The 12,171-nt window shown below is 38.3% G+C and overlaps 1 long non-coding RNA gene across 1 annotated transcript in view; it reads left to right on the plus strand.

Moving 5' to 3' along the window:
- The first annotated feature begins 2,390 nt into the window (after nucleotides 1-2,390).
- The window catches only part of LOC148507694 (uncharacterized), a 38,750-nt gene continuing 28,969 nt past the window's right edge, over nucleotides 2,391-12,171 (plus strand). The window contains exon 1 of the long non-coding RNA XR_015869666.1: nucleotides 2,391-2,467. This is a non-coding gene — a long non-coding RNA (uncharacterized LOC148507694). The remainder of the gene's footprint in view (nucleotides 2,468-12,171) is intronic.

The raw sequence follows: 12,171 nt of genomic DNA on the forward strand, positions 1-12,171 counted from the left end.
TGGTGTCATGATTTGGGCAGAATAAACACAGGGGGATCATGTTATGGCTTAATGTGTCAAAAGTGGAGAGTTGGGTATGGTCAAAATATTTGATAAGTGGATGTTTCTTACTCCCTGGATTGAATGAAAAAATAAGAAAAATATCCACACAGACCACTCTATAGAAGATTATCCTTCCCTATTCCATATTAATATTCATATAGATATGATAAATTCAATGAATAACTATTTTTGGATGGAGGTGCTCCCAGGAATATAATATAACCATGAAATAAACAGAAGAAGCGAAGTATTCCTATGTTGGGGCACTCACGGATTAAATCATGATGAACTCCAGTGACCATACAAATAATAAAACATAACTTTTATTACGTCCTTAAAAATAAAAACAATGGCGAAATATAATACTAAATATATAAAAAATGAGTGTTCTCCAGTAATAAGTATTATGTGGTTTTCTTATAAATATACTATGTATCCACTATGGGTATGTTCATTCCACATAATGTTGTTCAATGCTGAATGTCTCACCAGTAAGCATCTCGTTCCATGATTAAACCCTATATGAGATGGATATTGGTGGTTTATTGAAGAGACTGCTGCCAGACAGCACTCAATCAGTTCACTAAAATCCAAATACCTCAATGTAATCTGTTGGACTATAGTTCAAAAGGGTGGACACTGACACCTACAATGTTACAGTTCGATAGAAGGTGATTCAAAACAACCCAACTGGTAAATGGGTATTCAGACCATGTGTGGTAGCTAAGCTGATGACAGTATATTACTATCCTGCTGACTAAATCATTGAATAATCACTGCTCTCTATTCACTGAGCTGAGAGTCTGTTGTTACAGAATAGTCTCCTAATGTGTAATAATGTCTGACTACTGATTTATATATGAGTAATCCAGCAAAATATGTTGGCCCAGTTAGTAACAATATAACATGGTTCCTTCCAACTGCATCATTGGATATTTAGTGTTCTATTTTTAGAGCTCTAAACTCTCACAGTCTTCTAGTATACCCACAGTCTCCTGATACACCACAGTGCTGAATTATGGCACCTAAAGGGTGTTGGAATAATTTCAGCTGTGATATACAAGAGTTTTATGGCTCAACTCGCAACACAGTAGCATTGTCCATTTAGACTATCTCATGAATATTCACTGCTTCACTGAGCAGTGAATATTCATGAGATAGTCTAAATGGACAATGTGTTGCGAGTTGAGCCATAAAACTCTTGTATATCACAGCTGAAATTATTCCAACACCCTTTAGGTGCCATAATTCAGCACTGTGGTGTATCAGGAGACTGTGGGTATACTAGAAGACTGTGAGAGTTTAGAGCTCTAAAAATAGAACACTAAATATCCAATGATGCAGTTGGAAGGAACCATGTTATATTGTTACTAACTGGGCCAACATATTTTGCTGGATTACTCATATATAAATCAGTAGTCAGACATTATTACACATTAGGAGACTATCCTGTAACAACAGACTCTCAGCTCAGTGAATAGAGAGCAGTGATTATTCAATGATTTAGTCGGCAGGATAGTAATATACTGTCATCAGCTTAGCTACCACACATGGTCTGAATACCCATTTACCAGTTGGGTTGTTTTGAATCACCTTCTATCGAACTGTAACATTGTAGGTGTCAGTGTCCACCCTTTTGAACTATAGTCCAACAGATTACATTGAGGTATTTGGATTTTAGTGAACTGATTGAGTGCTGTCTAGCAGCAGTCTCTTCAATAAACCACCAATATCCATCTCATATAGGGTTTAATCATGGAACGAGATGCTTACTGGTGAGACATTCAGCATTGAACAACATTATGTGGAGTGAACATACCCATAGTGGATACATAGTATATTTATAAGAAAACCACATAATACTTATTACTGGAGAACACTCATTTTTTATATATTTAGTATTATATTTCGGCATTGTTTTTTATTTTTAAGGACGTAATAAAAGTTATGATTTATTATTTGTATGGTCACTGGAGTTCATCATGATTAAATCTGTGAGTGCCCCAACATAGGAATACTTTGCTTCTTCTGTTCATTCCCTGTATTGAATGACAGACACTAGGGTACTGTCTATGTTGCATGGTCAACACCATTGTGCTCTCTATATTATATGAAATGACCTAGAAAGCTTTCTGTATTGTTGTCATGACCTGTGTAGTTCCTCCTCCCTACCTCTGGTGTCGCTCTTTGCCTAGGCATGTCTAGCCTATTCCACCCTGGCTACTCTTTGATTGCAGACCTGATTGCCTAATCAAGCAACTGTTGGTTGCACCTGGGAACTAGTTTTATATTGCCTCAGAACTGAGCAATCAAGGCCAGGTCATATTGTCTCCTTCTGTGACTGTGCTCCAGGTTCCCAGATATCCTCTGCTAGTTTCTACCTCGTATCTTGGCTTTCTTCAACCCATTTTCTTCTGCTTCCTGTGTAAGTTATCCTGGACACTATTTTCATTACATTGCACCAACCTACCTGGACTTTGTTTATCTGTATATAAGTTACTGGACTTTTTATTTCTTCATCAGTATTACATTACATTGCACAAACTTATCTAGACTTGTTTAATTGCATATCAGTTACTCTGGACTTTGTTGCTACCAGCAATTACCACATTTTGCTTCACATCAGGATATATTTATGCAGTGCATTGCTACCTTGGACTTCTGTATTTACTTTTGCATATCCAGTCCGGTTCCATCCGGTCCTGCCAGTTTACCTGTGTTCATAAACTCCCTGTTAATAGTTCCATTCCGAACCCAGTGATTATCTATCTGCATTGCTCTGTTCTAACCTGAGCATTTCTGCATTCTTGAGTACCTTGTTGTTTAATAAATTTATTATTTCAGTACACCTGATGGCTGTATTAACCTTATTTTGAGTACTTGAGGAACACGCACACACAAAGAACCTTGGACTGTATGGTGGTCTCTAAACTTCTCTATATTTTATGTGGTGGTTGCAAGGATATTCTCTGTATTGTATAGTGGTAACTTTTCATAAAGCTGAAAAGTGATAAAAATTATGTAATCATGCTGGAATTTCATGACAGTTGTGAGTTCTGATCTCTCCCAACAGTGTTAGTGATGATAGTTCCAGAGAGTTGCAGCATAAGACTTACAGTAACCAACACTTATGTTATTTCCCTTAATTACTCCACAAATATTACCTCATGATGAAAATAAAGACACTTCTGAAAATCAACCAATAATAATAACAGCAAGCTCAACATTATCAACAATCAATGAAAAGAAAAAAGATAATGTTGAGGATAATCTATTTACAAAAATCAAATGGGGGAAAGAGAAGTCAGAGGAAACAAAAGAGAGGAGGGATAAGGGAGGAGGAGGAGGAGGAGGAGGATTCAGTGCTTGGCATAACATTTTGTATTCTAAGTGGTTGCAAGGACGTTATGATATTGTATATTATTACAAGTATTTTAACTTTTGGGTTCAGGCAATGTGATTAAATTTTGTTTCCTTTTTACACTGCTAGGGAAAATATAGAACCAATATCTTACAGGCTTCATGCATTGCAAGGACTTCCCAGTCCCAATTATTATAACTTCAATGCTGATCCTATGAACTCTCTGCTCCTGCATTAAGATGCACCACTCACTTAACCAATGTGTAATTTCTACCCACTAATTTGCTTCAGCTAAATGTATGTTGAATTCACCTACTGTGACAGAAGCCATGTTGCATTGGCTACACTTATCAACATTGCAACTGGAGATAGTGGTGTGTTCAGACCACCAACTTTGCATTGGCACTGGCTAAAGTTGTTTTACTCATGGCTACATAAGGATACTTTTGAATTTGAGGGCTACTATAAATTCCCCTCCGCCCCTGCATATGTAGTAAACTACATCATACCACTTACCTGTAGATAACACATCATACATCAACTGCAAGAAATCATTAATAGTATTTGTTCCTTTAAGTGGATCACCAGTAATTAATTGAAATGTGTTTAAACTTCCCCTAGACATAAAAAATATAAAACAAAATATAATTAATACTTACTAAGCAATACAGCATATTTAGTGAGAAAACCAATGGTTCATTTGCCCTATGGAATTTTCTTTTTTCTTTTAAACATATAGGGCTAAATCTGAGTTTGGCGCATTTGTGGCTGCTTTTCCATCTGGCCGCAGATGCCTGATTACTACATTATGCTAATGCCAGAAAGCGACTGGGTATACGAAAATATAGTGTGAATGTATGTGGAAGCCTATCCCACCCACTGTTCTTACATCTGCAGCTGCCATCATTGGTATAGAGACTTACACCAGCCCTGTGCTATGTGCTAAATATCCATCTTAAACAGACATCACATCTGCACACTGCAAATGATCACTGAAGTGATTGATTCAGGAACTTGGAATTATGTTTTACTACTTCCACTATATGTACTGTACCCCATTTACACCTGCAATCCCTAATAAGAAAGTGAGTACTTATCAGGGACAGTTGTGAAAATTTAATTTTGTAACCTTGTGTATATTTACATAAATACATTTTCTGCAAAATGGACTCTATTCAGTGACATAGCCTTGGAGGGTGCAGGGGGAGTGACTGCTTCCCCTGCTGAAGAAATATTAAAACTGCACCCCTCATGCCAAAAGCTGGCTATGTCACTGACTACATTGCAGTGGTGCATTCTATTAATAAATAAGCTTCATTGTGTTGTATTTTCAATTGTATATGTCTTTACCTTTGAATATTCTTCAATAATTTATTTATACTATGAAGAATGTCCACAAGAAAGGTAGGTTTATTCAGACTTCCATTTAACCAAGGTGAAACAAAACTATCCCAAACAAAAGTCTGTTCGTGTATTTTCTCAACATCAATGAACATTTTCTCTATAGTGCTTATTTTTTCCTGAAATGAAAAACAAAAGATTTTAAATTAACAATTTTATGTTAAATTCAATTAGTATTGTTCATCCCAGAGGGTTCTTAATTTTATTTGTACCGAGACACAAATTCAGTGCAGAAATTGTCTTTGTACCCAGAATTTATGGGGAAGCGCTCAATTGCCGATAGCGGACTCTGTCATAGCAACCATCTGCTCTCATCCTTTACATACGACCAGACATTTACATTAGTAGTGTGTGTGTGACTGCATACACCGCTAACTGGCTCCTTACTGCTCAGTGTGAAATGTCAGGAGCCGGCAGCCAATCAGTGGCCGCTAACTGTAGAGTTGCCGCTGATTGGCTATGACTCCTGACTGACTGACCAGCCCACATGGTAACTGTCAGGAGCAGGAGCCAATCAGCGTCCGCTTTTATGTTTTTGGTGGGGCACCCTACGTCATTTTTTAATAAGTATTATTCATCCCAGAGGGTTCTTCATTTTATTTGTACGAGACACAAATTCAGTGCAGAAATTGTCTTTGTACCCAGAATTTGTTTTATATTATTTTAGTGTTAACTAGACTCTTATCATATTTGAGCTAGAAATGTTATAAAATGTGGAAATTATACATTAATAATAACTAGAAGCATACAAACGCCTTACAAAAAGTTACCATGGAGTCACAACATAGATGCCACTGGGAAATTATTTTGAATTATGAAATCAGATTAAGAACGATAATCTAAAATAATTGTAATTGGTATTATACTGTATTAATTGTTGTCATTACCTACATTTTTATAACCCATTTAACACATTAAGCATATAGTTTCCTGTTTTCTTTTCTATTTACGATCACTCATAATTCCAAAACAATTTTATCCTTTGCTGAACTGCAGTGATTCTTGGATTCATGAAGATAATGCAGATAGAAACATGCTATGTAAACAGGTCCAGTGATTTCATAGGCAAAAAGGCACAGATTTATAGACTCCTGTATAAATGCTCATATTATACACAGATTCTAACATGCCTATATGCATGTTGGAAATACACATATTTCTTATAGTTAACTTGTAGAATGAACCTTGCATATGCTGGGTCGCCTTATCCTGCCACTCTCAGCTTAGCCATACACCCATCCCGTTTCGTCTGCGCTATGTTTACCACTCAGTCTTTCTCTCCTCTCCTGCAGGATGGCTGTCCTGTCCTGTCTCTATCTCCAGCAGACAGAGATGTTGGGGGGAGGCATGACAGCCATCCAGAATTGTTATATAGATGTGACTAAACTATGCCCACTAGCAGGTTTATTCTGTTGTGATGATTATGTCCTACTTTGTATGCAGTAAATTAAGACTCAAACATAAGGTTAAAAATAACCTGAACAGTAGAGTTACTTTATTTATTTTGTGTTCACATCTAAGCAGATAAACTTAAATATATTACCAAGTCATCTATAATAAATTTATTTAGAATGTACTTACCCCTGAATCTTCATTGCCATCAAAAGAACCTGGAAGAAAACAATGCAACAATGTCAACTTTTTCATTTCCAGATGGTTTCATAAAACATTAAATATGAGGAATACAATATATTATTCTATTTAAGCATAACTGTAAATCTAAATAATAATACATATTTAATATTATTTAAAAAATTGAGTAACTTTGATTTTTTTAATTCTGTCACAGTTTTTAGAAAAACAAAAATGTCCAAAATGCACACAGACATTGCAGTACATTAACCATTCAAACTAGTTTCTGCACATACTAACAGATGTGTATACTTGTTATGAGTGTATAGATTCAATTTGTTCAAGAAAATAAATAATAACTCACTACTATAATATATAACATTATTTTTTGCAAGTACTTTTATTGCTGTATGGCCATTTATTTTCTAGTGAAAAATGCTAAAGTGGAAAGAGCTTTTATAGTAGATATAACCTTCTATGCTATGGTTACATCTTGTAAGTACAGTCATATTCTAATACAACTATGATACAAGGGGATAGTATGGCTTCTCTTTTATTAATATCAACATACTGGCTTTCCATCCATAAGTAACTGGACCTCGTACATTTAACCATTTTCCAATACCCCATTTTATCTTCTAGGAAATTTCCTCATCACTACATCTTAAATGATGAAGTTTGGGTTTAAAATTAATATGTCAGGACAAGAGAAATAGCATTTTCTAGTTGAATAGAAATAAGTGTCTGGAACATTTAATATCAAGAGATGATTAGTAATTAATTAACTGATTTTACATCTTGCAAATTATCTAAATTTCTCTAATTTGCAGCCAACAAATTACTGTAGGTGTGATTGAAAAACATGTGGAAGAAAAAAATAAATAGAATACACTGATCCATATATCCTCCAAATCTTTCACCAGTTGAAATTCTACTGTGCGCTGATGACAAGGAAGCATTGTGGTGCCATTTTTGACAATGCAAATACCAGTGACCAGAGCTGTAACTAGACTTTTTGGTGCCCTGTGCCAGAAAGAGCATTGGCGCCCCCCTCATTTTTCAAAGGGACATAATGCACCCAAAAAAGGGCCATGGTTTCATGGGGAAGGGCCAGGGAAGAGACAGGAGAGGCCAGGAGATGCTGGGGATGAAATAAGAGGAAGCTACAAGCAAGAATGATAATAAACAGAAATTTGACAGGCCCAAACAGTGCCCCCTGACATATGGTGCCCTGTGCGATGGCACTGGCCACACTACCCTAGCTACGGCCCTTCTAGTGACATTGACCTCCATTGACTAAACTAATGTAAATATTTTATCTACATATGCTTAGCAGTCCACAGGAAACAGTTAAGGGTACAAGGGAAAAGGGTTCCAACGCGTTTTATCCAAGGAAGTCTATTTGGACGAAACGCGTTGGACCCCTGTTCCAGCCCCTCCACACTGCTGATTATTCAGATAAGCAACTCATTATCTTACTTATATGTTTTTTAACCCTTTGTGTACCCTGTATCCCCATGTACTAAGTGTCATTAAAAAACCCTTGTTGATGAAGCTCCGCTGAGTAAGGGTCATTTTCTGCTTATTTTAAGCCGACCTGCTCCACTCACATACATTAACATTGGGGCCATTATGGGAGTTTGAAGAGGTGACTTAGTACTTTATGCAGTGATTCAAGTGACGTTCTGGTACGCATTTTTAACTATTTATTATACCATTCTATTTGGATGTAAAATTACTACACTATATGTGCTTACTTTGGCTCAATGCGAGACAATCTTATTTAAGGTTACTGGTCACCCTGAAGCTGTAATTACACCCCACCATATGAGGTCCCAGCAAAAGATCCACAGATAAGCGTTAAAGTTTTATTTTCTGGTAAGCACATTTATATTCGAGCACATGCTAAAAACATCTTTAATTACTACACTATCAGGTGCATGTTCTTTCCATACCTCATTTCCAGATCACATTCACCCTGACTGCCATTCAGGAACACGGGAAGACTGCTGCCACCTTCACCAGAGGGATTTAAGTGTCACACCTGTTAGCCCCAACCGGACTTTATCTTTGCACTACGGTGCAATATCACCTGTGATTGAACCAGAGCACCATTCTACACATCCTATACAAATAACATATCTTTGTTAAATACAGATAATTTATTTTTAAACATGGAGTTTTATAACTTACGATTGGAATTAAATACTTCTTCCCATTGTTTATATAAACTCGCTACTTTCTCAATTGTTTCCAAAATATCTTGTGAAAGTTCTTGAATTTCATTGAGAAATGAAAAGTCAATTTTCATTAAGTCATCCTCAAAGCTCCTACAGTAGCAGAGAAAAAGCACATTATTATACAGTAGTTTTATACGTTTTGTAAATGTTAACAATATGCATGTATAAATATTCCATGGCCTGTCAGAAAGTCCTTGGGTTCTTAGAATATTTATTACAATCTAGATAATATCAGGCAGCTTGTATACTCAATTCATAGGAGATGCAATATAATTAGGTAAATACTACCCATGGCTCTAGAATAGTATTACAACCCCTCCAATTTATATTAATTGTTTCACTAGATTCCCAGGGATGGTGACAGTGGGTGTGGGGTTAAAGGTAAAAAAAAATAGTAAATAATATTGTTTGTTACAGGGGGTCTCAAAGTCCCAGACAGGCAGCCCCAGCATGATACCACTTGTGGAACAAGTGCCAGCATGCCCAGACATTAAAGGCCCACTGGCAACTGTAGTCCATCTGTAAAGAAAATATTAAAATAACTACAGTACACACAAACACACACACACACACACACATCAGCTATGGTAATCCATTATTATGGGGTTCTATTCAGTCCATGTTGGCATCCATAGATCTTTGGAAAATAACAAACTGAAAACCCAAGCACCACAGACACCCAGTGTACAGTGCAAATGCAAATTGACAGGCCACTCGGGGACACTGTCATAGAAATGTACGGGGAAGCGATCAATTGCCAAGAGCGGACTCTGCCATAGCAACCATCTGCTCTCATCCTTTACATACACAGTCTTGTATGTAAAGGATCCCTATCTTGTAAAATTTGTTTTATTGATTTCAAAACAAAAAATAAAAATACACAATTGAATACCACCCATCTATCAAAAATCCCATCAACTAAAGTATAGAAACAATCAGAAGGAAGCTTTTGCCTAACAAACTGAGAGAAATGATAATAATCAATACCATATGAAAAAATAATTCAGTAACCTATTCAGCCCAATACAGTACATTGCAAAATATGGGGTAAATTTACTAAGATTCGAGTTTGGTCGTTTAAATAATCTCTTGAGAGTTTGGGCATTTTTTCCACTCCCAAATTTACTAATGATAAAACTGGGAGAGAAATCTCCTTTGCTACAAGAAAATTCTGGAGAGTTAGCAAACTCTCTTCACTTCACCATCGGCCAAACTTGAGTAACTTTTCACTAGTAAAGATAGGATTCGTGAATTTACCAAGATGAGAGTTTCTAAGCTCTCATGAGAATGGACAATACTCCTATAAAAATTGTGAAATCAATTCACCTGTCTGCAAGCTGCAAGTCTGGCAGAAACATACACAGATCAGTGTGATCCATGTATGTTTCTGCCTGTAAAAAGTAAATGAAGGGATATTTTTTTTTCTTAATTGCGCAAGGTCCCCCCCATAAAGCATAACCAGCCCCGGGCTGCTAAGCCAGTCCTGGTTTCTAAAATTACAGGGGAAAAAACGTGTAGGGTTCCCCCAAAAATGTATGAACCGGCACCAGGCTGCAGGGCCAGTCCTAGTTTTAAATATAGGGGAAAAAAATGGGATGCAGTCAGAAAGCCGATGGTCGAAATGCCAACCGCCGGCTTCCTGACTGTGCAATCCCAACAGGGGACTAATGATAGGTGTCGAAATTCTGATGCCTAACATTATCCCTATGCTGGGAGCCCAATGCCCGACATACTGAACAAAAGCCGGGTGGTGAGTGCTAACAGCAGCGGGTGAGGAAGGGTTAGGTTAGGGGCTCCCGGGGGCACTTGGGGTTAGGCACCCCCCTGGGAGGGTTAGCGTTAGACTAGGGGAAGGGGGGGTTAGGGTTAGGCACCCCCCCAGGAGACTTAGGTTTAGGCTGTGGGGAAGGTGGGGTTAGGTTTAGGCACTTACAGGGGGAGTTAGAGTTAGGCACTTGGGGAGAAGGTTAGGGTTAGGCACCCCTAAGGGAGGGTTGGGGGGGAGAGGGTTAGTAATAGTAAAAAAAAATACCTGTCGGGATTTTCAGTTGCTCGTCTTCCGGCAGTGTTTCATAGCGATCCCGAAAAAATATGCATAGGGGTCCCCCTATATTTAAGACCAGCATCAGACCCAAACAAACCAAGACGTAATGCCACAGCCAGGAGACCCTGTCACCGGGTCACCATGACCAAAGCATTAACATCCCAAGCCGGTCAGCACAAGCCGAGGATCTCAGGGGAGGTGGGGACCCACCAAGAAGGGGTCCCCCCTCTCCCAAAGCCCTAGGCTTAGACTGAAGCCTGAGGCTCTTTTCCCACACCCCTAGGCTGTTGGTATTGGGGAAATAATGTGGAAAATAGTTAAAAACAATTGTATTTTACAGTGGAGCTACAGGTGCCAACATGCCTGCCCTTTGGCACTTGTGGAACTACAAGTGCCAGCAGGCTGCCGGCACCCGTACCCCCACTGTAAAATAAATAGTTAAAAAAACACAGTACACACACTGTCACAACCAGGGTTTCTTGGCATGGTGGTCGATGGGTATTACCTGTGAGGTCACTGTGGTGGGGGGCATCTGACAGTGGTGCTGGTGTGTGGCAAGGGGCATTGACTCTGCGTGGTTCCACGAGGGCATGCTGTCACATTGGGCTGGTGAGGCCTGGCAGTGCTTCCATTCCATATTTCACTGATATGTGCAGGCTGCTTGTTCGGGAGAGTTAGGCAGAGAGAAGACACTGCAATCTCGGATGAGTAATCGTCTTCAAAACTTGCTACTCTGGGGAGATATCTCAATCTGCTTCACTATCAGCCAACTCAATCTCAGCTAATCTCACTTCTTAGTAATTTTGTGAGTTCAAGAGCTTGAATTCACCTGATTTTCGGCGATGCTAATCAAGTTGAATAAAAAAAACTTGATCAGACTCGAATTTTAGTAAATTTACTCTTATGAGTCTTGATAAAAATGTGCCCCGGTTCTTATATTCTAGTACAAGATAACACAGGTTACAAAAGTTATCCCTGTTTCACCGGAGGCTTTTACCACCACAGATAAAACCCAACACTCAGCACCAGATCCATAAAATGAAGAAGTCCAAGGAGTTTAAGTTCATATTTCTGAAGGCAATTATGTTTAGTATACAAAAAAACTTTATTCCCTACCACCTCATTCCACCTCATTTTAGGAGAAAAAAATCTACCAATTAGGCTTCCAATTATGAGCCAGCACCCATTAGAGTGAGCAAGAAAGGATTACATTTTTAAAATTTATGTCCGTGAGAAGAAGCAATATTGGCAGATAGTGAGAGAGGGGCATTGTGCGACACACCACGGGAACCTCCACAACCAGCAGCACCAGCCTCTGAGATATTAAAGATAGATCAATTATCAAAAAGGAGTGGTGGGAAGTTGTGAAGCAAGAGTACTGAGCCAGCTGAGTGTCCCGTGCCCACCATAAATAAACTAGGATAAGCTCATCAAATAAATTAGCAAAGGGATGGGGATAGTTGCCAGTGATAACAGGGTGTTTCCACCATCTATCAAATGGGGGCTGTAGT

Source organism: Taudactylus pleione, unplaced genomic scaffold (assembly GCF_031769625.1).
Source record: "Taudactylus pleione unplaced genomic scaffold, aTauple2 ptg000386l, whole genome shotgun sequence".
Lineage (NCBI taxonomy): Eukaryota > Metazoa > Chordata > Amphibia > Anura > Myobatrachidae > Taudactylus > Taudactylus pleione.